Here is a 14,001-nt window from a genome sequence, read left to right as displayed (position 1 = left end):
ATCTATTGATGAAAAGTGCATTATAAATAAAATGTACTATTATGTACTTATTATTATTATTATTACCTATAACTCTGTTTGCACTTTTTAAAATGCGTTTCGGTGATCTGAACATCGGTGGACAGCCGAGACACAAGGCCTTTCACTCGTGTCGTGAGTCTTCAGCTCACCGCTTGTGTGCAGATTTCGTTACTGCCTACGTCACTTCCTCTTAAAAGGTCAAATGCCACTCGTGCACAGTTATTACGTGCACACTCTCGCCAATCACAGCCGCTGTGCCGGTGCGGCTCGGGCAAAACGCAACCCTTCGTTCAAACTCGAAATTGGCAAATTTTGGAGCGTTGGTGCGCCGTCACAAAAACATCACGTCCTGCATTGATGATGCATTATTCTGTCACGTCCTTGTCTGATTGGTATGAGTTTTCGGATTGCACTTGTATTTGGTGCTGTCAACTTGTGATCTGATCATGCAACATGGATGGATATCACATATTAAATCCTATTTCAAACCAGACTAATGGGCTTTCACACCTGCCTTATTTAGTTTGGTTGAATCGCACTAGAGTTGGCACTCGGATCCGCACCAAACGCGGTTGGTCTCGGTATCTTGTTTGTGGTGAGAACGTGATCCGACCACGAACGAGACCGACTATGTGTAGGCTACTCTGAAAACTGTAGCAGCTCGCAACGTTTCTCTCACAGACATAGACTCGCCATCACACGCATGTCATGTCCGTGGTAAAACCTAAAGTAAAGATGGAGACAGACACCAGTAGAGCAGAGCAAAGTCTGAGTGACCACAGCACACGCTCACGAAAAACAATGTCATGATTATTTAAATGAAATGAGCTGCTTTGACTATGGAGATTCACAATGTGATAGACAGGTAAAGTACATGATGCATGTAAAAGCATCTTCCTAAACTACCTAAATGCAAGACATATACACACAGGACCTTCATGCTGTATTGACTTTCTTAACCCTTGTATGGTTTTCGGGTCAAACTGACCCATTCCATATTTTTACAAGAAGAAAAATGGTACAAGTTACATTTTTTTCTACCTGAAAATCAATGTCCTTACCTTAATTTCTGTGATAAACATGTATTTCTGACTCAATTCAGAAAATTATTCTGGATATTACACTTTTTTTTCCATAGTGGATTTTTAACATGAATTATAACCTTATGACAAAAAACAAACCCCACTTCCATTTTTAATTGTGCGCTAGTAGAGACGGATGCATTCCCTAAACATAGATGTTATCTAAGTTGTTTGAAATTGAGATAAAGACAATATTTGTTAATAGATTATGAAGTAGAACTTTATTTCAGAATTGTTTTTAAAACCCCAAAATAAGTCACGGGTAAATTTGACCCAAGGGATACGAGAGGGTCCCAAAAGTGAAGACAATACAAGGGTTAAGGTCCTTGCACTCTGACTCTGAAATCGTTGTCCGAATATTTTGCATATTAAACAAATAAACGCAATCTCAAGTTGTGTCAGTCACCTTTACACACTGCATCTAAAACAAACTGGATTGTGTTCAATTTTTGGCATTTTTTGTCTTTTGACAGCCAACGTACAAGACTGAATGGTAACCGACAAATTGATTTGCTTGGGCTTTGGTGGTCTTCTTTTTATCTTGTGATATCGCTGTTGTAGCATAAGACTGAGTACGACATCCTGAAGTAACCTTTGAGTTGATCAGGATGATCCCGCAGCTCGTGTATAAGGAGATGGAACTATCTCAGGATTGGATGGACCAAATTTTTCCTATTTAAGTTTTCTCTTTTTAACCTTTGTGTTGTCTTTCCCTCAACATGAAAAAAACACTTTTGTTGTCCCTATCTCAATGTTTTGTTGCTTTTCAACAAAAAAGTATTACAGGTTTTTTTTCACCCAATGTCTTTCACGTTTTGTCACGTTTTCAATATTGACGCTTACTTCCAGTGTTTTTTTCCCTAGTTTTTGTCACTTTTTCCAATATATTTTACGCTTTTCCCTCCCAATGTTTTGTCGCCTTGTTCGACATTTTAAACCTCTCATATTTCTGATGTAAGAAAAAACAACTTGGAAACGGGTCAAATTTGACCCCAGGACAACATATAGAAGAGAAGGGACAATGAAATCACCCTTACGGCGGATAACACTCTTTTTGGTTGGATGTCCATTACCTTTCTTTGTCTTGTAGTTCTAAACTCCAGATGATTTCTGAGGACTATGGTTACCTGGTCCTCAGGTCTCTGCAGGGTGAATCCAGACCGCTAGCTAGACTATCTGTCCAATCTGAGGACTATGGTTACCTGGTCCTCAGGTCTCTGCAGGGTGAATCCAGACCGCTAGCTAGACTATCTGTCCAATCTGAGGACTATGGTTACCTGGTCCTCAGGTCTCTGCAGGGTAAATCCAGACAGCTAGCTAGACTATCTGTCCAATCTGAGTTTTCTGTTCCACGACTAAAACAACTTTTGGACGTAAACATGTTCCACCAAAACAAGTTCCATCCAGAGGCTATTTTGCAGAAACACTGTGACTCTGCACGGCGCTCAGCACCGCCCATAATGATCTTGATTGGTTAAAAGAAATGCCAATAAACCAGAGCACATATTTCTCCCATCCAGGGTTTCAGTGTGGACTAACCAGACCCTCCTTCGCAGCACTTTGGAGGAAGGTCTGTCAACGTGAGACTAATGCACATGAAGCTCAGTGTGCAAGGTGTCTGAGTGTGATGTGTTTTTAAGATGACAGATACAAAGAAACGCATGCAAACATTTTCTTAATCTTACTTAATTTCCATGTGATGTCTGCGTGACACCAGTGAGGTGTTTCTCAATATTTGCTGCACACACTCACATCTCACGTCCATGAACACATGTTCCTCCTGTCGCCACATCAATGAGTTCATCTCATAACTGTTATCTCCATCCCTGTCTCCCTCCATCTCTGTCTGTGCTGTCGGAGTTACGTAAGCGCCACAGCAGCAGAGAGAGAGAGAGAGAGAGGGAGGACACCCATGAACGCACCACACCTACCGGAGACTGCAGTGCTCAGCAGAAAATACACCAGCACTGAAGGAAATGACACGTGAGTGGGCGAGCCACGGGAGAGAGGGAGCGAAGGAGTGAGAGAGAGAGGGATGAAGGCACGCAAGGAAGGAAGACATGTATATTATCATTATATCTACAGTATCTCTGTATGGCGGGATGGAGAAGAAGAAAAAAAGGCTTGGAGGACGCAGGGAAAGAGAGTAAGGAATGCAGAGGGAGAGACGCAAATGCAGATAGATGTAGAACGACAAAGGCAAAGAAAAGAAACGAGGGATGGGACAAAGAAGAAAAAGAGAGATAAATAAAGCTAGAAAATAATCAAAGTGGATAGAAATGCTGGGTCTCTGATCTCCTGATTCAATTCAGTTTGATTTTTGAAGATTAAAGGGGCATCAGTTTATCTATTTTGAGGAGTATTATTATTATTATTATTATTGTTATTATTATATAAAAGAATATTTTCTGCGGCTCTAAAGGGAGTTTTCTAAAATCTGAAGAAATAACCCAGACGATCATCAGGGAAGACACTGGTTGGAGACTTTACAGCAAAAGCGCTGCAGCGTTTTAAAGGTTTTAAAGATGTGGTCAATTACTTAACAAAAAGCGCCACGAAAAGATGCAGAGAGTTGCATTATGGGAAGTTTAGGACCCTGTGTGTAGAGCTTGACCAAGAGACATCTCAGTGCTTCTTGGTTTTCTTGCAAATTCGCCAACTTTCTGACAACGCTAACTCAGCGGCAGTGTTGAGTAACTGTATTCCATCCATCCATCTACGTCCATTTATCCGGTATCGGGTCTCGGGGGCAGCAGCTCCAGCAGGGGACCCCAAACTTCCCTTTCCCGAGCCACATCAACCAGCTCCGACTGGGGGATCCCGAGGCGTTCCCAGGCCAGGTTGGAGGTATAATCTCTCCACCTAGTCCTGGGTCTTCCCCAGAATAGACCTTTTTAATAAGCAGTATTGAGATATTGTGAATTGAGATAACATATATGTTTAGGGAATGCAATCAGTCTCCACTAGAACACAATTAAAAATGGAAGTGGGATTTGTTTTTGGTCACAGGGTTATAATTCATGTTAAAAATCCACTATGTGATCATTCTTATCTTGGAAAAAATATAAGTGGTCATATCCAGAATAATTACCTGAATTAAAATAAGGTAAGGCCATTGGTTTTTAGGTAGAAAAATGTACCATTGGACCATTTTTATTCTTGTAAAAATTTGAAATGGGTCAATTTGACCAAAATACAATACACGGGTTAAAAGTGTCCTTCCCAACACTGCTCAGCAGATACCCCTTTAAATCAGATAAATCTATGTTGCATATTTGTATTTATCCTGGGAACTTACACTTCTCACCCAGTTGTTGTCTGGAATGGTAAAATGCCAACATTTAAAAACACGACTGCATTGCAAAACACAATTCAGTAGTAAAAAAGGTGAGATAAGTAAGTATTTTAAGTAAGGTAAGTATTTTGTCCCCAGTGTAAATTTCCGTTTTTCTTCTTCTTCTTTTTTATCTTTCATATCTCAAACGATAAGAGTGTATTCAACTTTGTTTCTTTTGTCGGTTAACATGGCTAATGACTCTAAATACTACAATGCCCATGAGCCTCAGCCACATTTCTGTAGTTCAGAAAGGTTCAAGATGCATCTGTGCACAAAACGTGGCACCATAGTTCCTGAATTCCTCCAAAATTGGCTCCAAATCCAAAAGTAACCATTTTAAATCTAGTTAACTCCATTTTCCACCATCTGCTGAGGAGGACGTAGGCTGCAAAAAGCCAATAACTGGATCTTGTGCTACAATTCTTTAAACATGAAATAGTTTGTGTATTGTCAGAAATTTGACCAAGCACTGAAGATTCAACCTGCAGAGTTTTACCTTCATCCAAAAGTGCTCCAACTGTCAGCCACCTCACATTGTTTGTACGAAGAAAATGAACGTGACATTTACCTCGAGACGCCTGGGCGCCTGAAATAACTCATCCCAACTCTCTAAAGATCTATGAATGCATATCTATAAAAAAAATAATTAAGTTATAAGTTATATATAAGTGAAATATATGTGGTGACAAAGGAAGAGAGACGTAGAAAATGGATGGGGGATGAAGGGAGAAGAGAAACAAATGAAGCTAAGAGTAAAAAGAAAAAGACAGGAATGAGTAGTGAGTTGTGAAAGATATATAGATAATCTAAATAAGATTTAAATAGAAATATATGCAAAGAGACAGAGGAACAGAGAGGTGTAGAAAGAGAGAGAGAGAGAGAGAGAGAGAGAGAGAGATAGAGATGGAGAGGTAAAAACGAGGAAAAAGGCCAGAGTAAACAGAGAGGAGGATAGGAGAGAGATAAATAATTAATGACCTGTTTGGCTGGAAAGAGGGAAAAATGGGGGATGAAGAGGAAACGAAACAAGAAGCGGATCATCAACGTATGTACAATACAAGCCACACCGCACAACAAAAAACACAACACACACACACAACACAACACACACACAACCACACATAACGCACACACACACATACACCACAAGAGAAGTGGAGCAGTCCTCACACATACCAATAGTATGCTAAAAAATGGTTTCCAGATCTACACACACCATACATCCAACTCACAATTACCACAAGTACTCTGACACACATTCTCACACACACACACACACACACACACACACACCACACACACACACATCCCACACACTTCTCACATCCACCCCCACTCTCACACAACACACACTTCAAATCCACCCACAGAGTGCCAAAGATGCAGATATCAAACAAACACATTTCTGTGCCTTCTGTGGCAGCTCACCTACACTTGATATGGAGCGACCATAATTGATTGCAAGATCTCACACACACGCACACACACACACACACACACAATGTTCCTCCTGCCAAAACACACACACACACATGTTTGTGTGTTTTGGCATGTTGACCATCAAACACACATTTGATATACACACGCACACACACGCACACACACATACGTGAACAAACACACATTAATACACACACAAACACACTTTCAACAGCCATTTTTCAAGAAATGCAAGAGAAGATACATACACATTTATAGGCTACACTTAATATTTCTGAAGCCAAAACACACAAACATACATGAAGCAAAATCACACACACACACACACACACACACACACACACACACACACACACACACACAGTCCTGTTCCTGCCATATTAAAAGACATCAATTTAACACGCACACACTCTTGTCTGCAGGATCCACTCGTACACACATATAATGTCCCTGCTGCCAAAACACACACACATATCTCTTCCTTCATCCTTTTACACACACACACACACACACACAAAAAGCACATACACACACACATACACGTATACGGTAGCCTATATGCACACACACACATATGCTTTCCTGTCACACATACACACATGACAGCCAATTTCTGAGAAATGAGAGGAAATGCATGAGCAAAATCACACACACACACACACACACACACACACACACACACACACATTTAGTAACACCTACAACTGAAGCATTTCTATCTTAGTTAACACCCAGGCATCCAGCATCATTCTGCACTTTATCTGAAATATGCAATCAAAGAAATAGATGTATTATAACAACACAACATGATGGTAAAACACAAAAACGCCTTGAGTGGATGAAAAGAGGATTTCCTTCCTTTACCTGCCGCCTGTGTGTGTGTGTTCTGCCCTTCTTCACGGCAACCGAGAAAATACTGGAGAGGCAGAGCAAGAGAGAGAGGGAGGGAGGGAGGGAGGGAGAGGAAAACAGGAGGGGTGCGGAGGGAGGGGGGGGGGGTGGATGTGCTGGGACGCGGGGGAGGGAGATGACTCAGCGGTAAGAAATGGGGAGAGGTAAGAGGAGGAGAAGTAGAGGGTTCATTAATAAGGGAGGGATGACGGGACGAGGGGTGGGAGGAAAGGGACTAAGGACGGCGGTGCAGAGGCTCGTTCGCCAGCCCAGAGGTGGTAAAAATAGGATAAGGGAGGACCGGTTTCTTCTCTCTTTTCTTTTTTCCTCCGGTCTCCCTGTTTTTTTTTTCTTTTTCTCATTCTTTGTGGTGCTGCAGCGGGGTCAGTCGCTGGATATACAGTCATAAGCCATCCTTCTCCAACCACACTAAGACATGATGATGGTGTGGTGTGTGTGTGTGTGTGTGTGTGTGTGTGTGTGTGTGTGTGTGTGTGTGCGAGAGAGCATTCAAACACATCCACACTGAAAACAATGCAGCAGCAGAAATGCCTTTGAATGCAGGAAAGGTGCATTGCTATAACGCCGCCGTATGATTGATTTATCTTGAATAGCCAGGCTTCTTGGTTAGTCCAACTCAAAGAGCAAGGAACCTAACCCCCATTCGGTGGTTCCCAAAATGGGGGACCCCCAGGGGTCCTTAAGGGGGTTCCAGGAGATCCCCAGCAAAAAGGGGAATCATTTACTTTTTACTATAATTCCATCCACGAGTAACATATTCAACACATTCTCAAAAACGGGTTTGTATGATGTCTTACGAAAGTGTATGTACACCAATTTGTATGATATCCTACAAAATAAGGCGTCCGCCGGCTGGTCACGTGACGCCGGCTATGGAGGTCCGTGAGTAGTTGTCGGTTGAGTTTAGTCGACAACAGGTCAGCGGCCGTTGCTGGTTGGAATTAGGCAACAAAAAATTGTGCACAACAATTTCTATGACATCCTACGACATTAGGCGACCGCCGTCCGGCCATGTGACAACTCGGCCTGGTCTCACAGGATTTCGTGACATGATCACGAATTGATTCCATCGCATTACGTGGTGGTGGCCACAAGGAACGTGTGAAAATCCTGTGAGAATGGTAGCGAGTAGTATGAAAGACCGAAAATCCTCATTGGGAGGTTGGTTGGGGGGGTGGATGGGTCAAACAACACAGGACTTTCACCCAGGAGACCGGAGATCGTGTCCAGCGTGTCACGATCCCCAAACCCAACCGTCCTGTTCTTCTTTTCCTACACCCAACCCGTCCGCTTCTTCCTGTTCTTCTTTTCCTACACCCAACCCGTCCGCTTCTTCCTGTTCTTCTTTTCCTAAATGCAACCCATTGTTGTCCCGCCCACCCACGACCAGTTACATGACAGTTAAGTAGGACAGGGCACTGTGAGAGGAGGAAGTTGAGTTTAGCCAACAAAAAGTGAGCGTCATGTGGCGACGACAGTTGAGTTTAACCACCAAGACCAAAGACAAAACTTTGGATTCAACATTTTTGGGGGGCAGATCTCCACTTTTGGGCAAAATGGAAATTTTGGTCATCAAACACTTCATTTTCTGCATTCTGCTGAATGTTTCTGCAACAATTTGTGCCTTTTCTGCATCAAGTTACGATGTGCAAATGTTAAGGAAATTATAATAGGTTTTTGGAGGGTTTGTTGATTTAAGCCCCCAAGGCACTAGGATTAGGCATTGTCATGGTTAGGGTTGGGTGCCTTGAAGTCAACGGTTGCAGCGCTGCCTGGAAGTTGTAGTTGGCGGTTTAAAACACTATCAAGCAGGTTTTTGGGGGGTGGGTTGCACTGGCCAGTTTTGAGTATTATACTTCCCCTTCCCCCCATCACCCCGGTAAATAACTCCTATGACCAAAATGGGTAGTTACGTTTAGGTAAAAGATCGGGGTTTGGATTAAAACACTCCTGAGGAACCAACACGTGTCTCCTGGTTGAAATCTTTTGTTTTTAGGATTGAAAGCCCTGTCTTTTATGACCCGTCCATCTACGCCAACCTCGTCCCTACAGGGTCCACAGCGTTACACAGCAGCAGTCAATGTGGTGCATACAGCAATAAATATGTTGAATACCTAGGAATTGCTGTGCTTTTTACTTTTAGTAGCTGTATTTCCGAATGGTTCATGGTGACAGCCTGCAATGGCAGAAGGGCCCAATCCCAAAGTCCGGACTCACAGACTCACGGACTTTAGTGCGTTTTCTCGCAAAATTCGTAAAGGCTTTAGGTTGACCCAATGTTGAATTTCAAAGGGCGTGAGGGTTTGAGTAACCATTTACTGAGCACTTTCCGTGCGTCCGAATCGATGCAGACTTCATCAAAGGGAATTACCCACAGTTCAAAGCGTTGTGACGTTAACTGCGGAGACCATAGGGAAATCCAGAAATGACAATGGTAATTTCCGGACCCTGAAAAAGAAACATATGTATGCTGTCGTCCATGCTTTCCAAGCTCTCACAGAAACCCTGTATTTGATGTTTTAGCAGCTTCAATGAAAATGTTTATCAGTGCTGTGTATTTGAAACAAGTGTTCAGCTTTTTGTCATTTATATACAGTATGTTCTGTCAAAACTTTGCATTTTTCTCTCTTCTAACTTCATTTTCTCACAAAGTTCTGGCAGCTTGAAACTCAACAGCTCATTCAACATTTTAACACTTTACAGACACATAAAACTGTGCTGGTCTTCAACTCATCCCAGTTCCGACACACATCCGCGGTACGGAGGGGACCTGGTGTCCAGCTTGTAAAACAAGAATTTTTAAAAATTCGGAATCGGCCAGCTGTCTCCTGGGCCTCGGCCGTGTGGAAAGCAGCAAACTTAAAATGAAAATACCTAAACAAGTGTCTACATCTTTGTTATTAAACGTCACCAAGGTAACGTGAACTCGGGAAGTTTTGTTCCAATCCCATTTATAACCTATTTGAGCCCATGTGGCCTCACTCATTCAGCACTTGAGATCAATTAAGTCTGTGAGACTTTAGGCCTCAGGGTTCACTTTGGGTTTGGGCCAATGTACTGTATGACTGTTTTAATCATGGGTTTCATACACTTTCTGCAATAAAACATCTGAAAGCCAAAACCCTATCAAATGTGGGTTGATGGTCTAATTTGTGTCAGTTTAGCGGTCCCATGTGAAAAGGTTTGGGAACCACAGGCCTGGTTGATTCAGGTGGTACCTGACAAAACCCCAAACAAAACCCCAAACAAAACCCCAAACAAAACCCCAAACCAAACCCCAAACAAAACCCTAAACCAAACCCCAAACAAAACCCCAAACAAAACCCTAAACCAAACCCCAAACAAAACCCCAACACCCAAACCGGCAAGATGAGAATTAGCAGCTGAAGTCAACAATCTTGTAACTGTTCGTTTCACATGATGAGGACCAGTGTTGGGCAAATTACTTACAAAATGTAATAGATTACTAGTTATTGTCATTTTAGAGTATTTTGTTATAGTACAATGTTACTGTCTCTGGATTGTAACACGTTACACTACTTTTGCATTATTTTTGAGTTGCTTTCACCAAAATAACAGCGGAAGTTTGACTTGGCAGCTAGCAGGTGAATTTCACCACCGGATCAATAAAGTCTCTCTTTGTCCACTTTAATACATCATATTTTGTATAATCAATATGAATATGCAAAGTAAGCCATACAAATAGAGAAGTAAAACGTACAATACGCAAGTAGGAGAAAATGAAAATACTCAATTAAAAGTAACTTGATGATTACTTGATCTTTGACTTAGGAACTTGTTGATGAGGACCCAGACACAGAGACACAGAGCTCATGTTAACTGTTTATAGGAACTACATTTAAAGGCATCAGGAAGCGGTATTACTTTTAAAGAAACCAGTCATTTCTGTGGCTACATCTCATTGGTTTACAGTAGCTGTCTTACTGTGACATAATCAATACTATGTTGCATGTGAATTATAAGTTACACAACTTCAAGTGTCACAAAAGTACTGCACTGATATTTTATTGATGGTAACATGCTCCGGTGATAACACCATACAAACTGTACAACGTGATATTACTAAATTAGGTCAGTGTGCCTGCACATTCATCCTGCAGCCACGGTGTTTCAGATGTGTTGTGTGTAGTGGGGATTGTGTGTTTTGCTTCCTTTGTTCACTTTAAAATGATGTTGTGCTCCGTCCTTCCGGCTCTAAAAACAGACCGATGAAGTTGTTAATGCCGACTGGAGGGTGACACTGATGCACATTGACAAGGCAACAGGGTTAAGCCAGTTTGTGTGTGCGTGTGCGTGTGCGTGTGCGTGTGTGCGTGTGTGTGTGTGTGTGCATGTGTGTGTGTGCGTGTGCGTGTGTGTGAGACACCGTGTGAGACCTTGTGAGATAATCTATAATTAAATTCCTGAGTTAATGGGATTATGTTTGGGAGACAAGCGGCAAAACGTCCTTGACATCCACCCCCCTGGCGACTGATAGAGACGCTCACACACACACACACACACACACACACACACACACACACACACACACATACACATGCATATGCGTATAGAAAGAGAGAAAGATGAAGAGGAGGTGAGAAAGAAGAGCAAAACCAGGTTGCAGCAACAAAGAGGAAAAGAAGGATAAAAAAAGAGCAATGAGGAGAGATCAAAGTGCGATGAAATGCTTTTGAAGTGAGAGAAAGAGAAGCTTTCCGGGGGTGGGAGGGGGGGGATGGAGTGGGGGGGTGGGGGGTGAAGGGTAATGGAGAAGTGCCTTGCATTGTAATTATCTCATTTTCTGCTGCGTTACCATTGAAGGTCGACTGGCCTTTCGCCCAGCGACGCTCAGGACGCCCAAAACAAACACTTCTTATCTTCATTATTTTGTTCCTGCCTTCCACATTTTTCCATTGATTACTTGTTGATTACTTATTGATTACTTGTTGATTACTTATTGATTACAATTACATTGATCAAACAGGCCTGCCTGGTTGCAAATTCTTTTGTTTTTACATCTCTATCTATCTATCTATTTATCTATCTATCTATCTACATATCTATCTACATGTCTATCTATCTTCTATCACTATCTATCTACTACTATCTTCTGCATATCTATCTATCTATCTATCTATCATCTCATCTAATCTATCTATCTATCTATCTATCTCTATCTATCTCATCTACATCTCTCTCTACTAGCATATCTATCTATCTATCTACTACATATCATCTATTCTATCGTATCTATCTGATCTATTTCTGCATATCTATCTATCTATATCTATCTATCTATACTATCTCATCTATCTATCTATCTACTATCCTCTACATATCTACATATCTTATCTATATTCTATCTTTCTATCTATCTATCTATCATCTACTATCTACTATCTATCTATCTAGCTATCTCTATCTATCTATCTAGCTATCTATCTTCTTCTATCTATCTACATACTACATATCTATACTATCTATCTATCTATCTATCTATCTATTAATATCTATCTATCTATCTACTATCTTCTATATCTACTATCTATCTATCTATCTATCTATCATCTATCTACATATCTATCATCTCTATTATCTATCTCTACTATCGATCTATCTACTACATCTAATATCTACTATCTATCTATCTACTTCTACTACTTCGACTATCTTCTTCTATCTATCTATCCATCTAATATCTAACTATCTATTATCTATCATCTATCTATCTGCTTTATCTATCTCATATCTACTATCCTTCCTATCATCTTATCTATCTATCTAGCTATCTATCTATCTATCTATCTACCTATCTATCATATCTATATATCTATCTATACTCTGCTCATCTATCTATCTACTATATCTATCTATCTATCTATCTATCTATCTATCTATCTATCTATCTATCTACATCATCTACATATCTATATACTATCTTCTATCTATCTATCTCTAGCTATCTATCTATCTATCTATCTATCTATCTATCTATCCATATCTATCTATCTAGCTATCTCATCTATCTATCTATCTACAGATCTATCTATCTATCTCTATCTATTATCGAGCTATCTTCTACTCTACTAGCTATCTATCATCTATCTATCGTCCCTATCTATCTATCTATCTATCGACTACTATCTACTAGCTATCATCTATCGATCTAATCATCTATCGTATCTATTCTATCTATCGATCCATCTACAATCTATCTATCTATCGATCTAGCTATCTATTCTATCTATCTGAACTACCTATCATCTTTATGTACAAACATGAGTCCAACATGTTATTAGGAAAGATAAATCGGCCTATTAGTGATTTGTTTGTACAAGTACACATTGATGAAAGGCTTACCGGCCTCTAGGTAAGATCCATCCACAGATACAGTTAAACCTAAGGGTTATGTATGTTTAACATCAAAACAAGGTGTATTTATAAATATATAAGTAATTGTTTTAATAGCTTAGTATTGTATGCACCATAAAAAGTTATGTATAAAGGCTTTAGAAAATTCAATTGTACACAATATATGTGGTTAAATGTCATTTTTTTTCTTACCTGTATATGGCTGTGTAGTAAGAGTCTCTGATCCATCTCTTATCAGCTAAGGGGCCCCTGGCCTATGTTGAACCCCCTGCCCCCTTACAGTAAAACACTCCCAGTCTGTACTTCACCTCCCTCTGGTGGTCACTGAGGAACTAGTCCATCTTTCAGCCGTCCTCAACAGACACTGAGTTGAGAGTGTGTAAGTTATGAATTCATAACTGACATGAATTAATTAAAGGTCACATTTAACGTCATGAGCAGTTAACTTATAGTCTACAGTTGAAGCGTAATTCTCACCAAAATGCAACCTATGGTTTTTGTGTATGTACCTGAGTCAAACTGAAACATATAACTAAAAGTATGGTGGTGGACTGGTAGCTGGAGAGATGCCAGTTCACCTCCTGGGCACTGCCAACGTGCTCTTGAGCAAGGCACCAAACCCCTCCTTTCCATGGGCAGCCCCCCCCATTCGGACATCGCTCCATTAGTGCATGTACAGGTCCTGAGCATGTGTGTGTAATTCAGGCCTGTGTGTAATGTGTGTAATAACAACAAAGTGTAAAGTGTAGTTTTCCCCATGTGGGACTAATAAAGTATAATAAAATTAAAAAATTAAATTAAAAAATTAAATTAAAAAATTAAAATTAATTAAGA

The 14,001-nt window shown here is 40.7% G+C and overlaps 1 protein-coding gene across 1 annotated transcript in view; it reads right to left on the bottom strand.

Annotated features, from left to right (window-relative positions):
- The window catches only part of eno2 (enolase 2), a 29,050-nt gene extending 22,087 nt beyond the window's left edge, over positions 1-6,963 (bottom strand). The window contains exon 1 of the mRNA XM_032535239.1: positions 6,745-6,963. The gene's annotated coding sequence lies outside the window, so the exon portion shown is untranslated. The remainder of the gene's footprint in view (positions 1-6,744) is intronic.
- Between the last annotated feature and the right edge of the window lie 7,038 nt (positions 6,964-14,001).

This window comes from Etheostoma spectabile, chromosome 14 (genome assembly GCF_008692095.1).
Source record: "Etheostoma spectabile isolate EspeVRDwgs_2016 chromosome 14, UIUC_Espe_1.0, whole genome shotgun sequence".
In the NCBI taxonomy this organism is placed as follows: domain Eukaryota; kingdom Metazoa; phylum Chordata; class Actinopteri; order Perciformes; family Percidae; genus Etheostoma; species Etheostoma spectabile.
The sequence above is the reverse complement of the archived record's forward strand: the minus strand, read 5'-3'. Positions and strand labels throughout refer to the sequence as shown.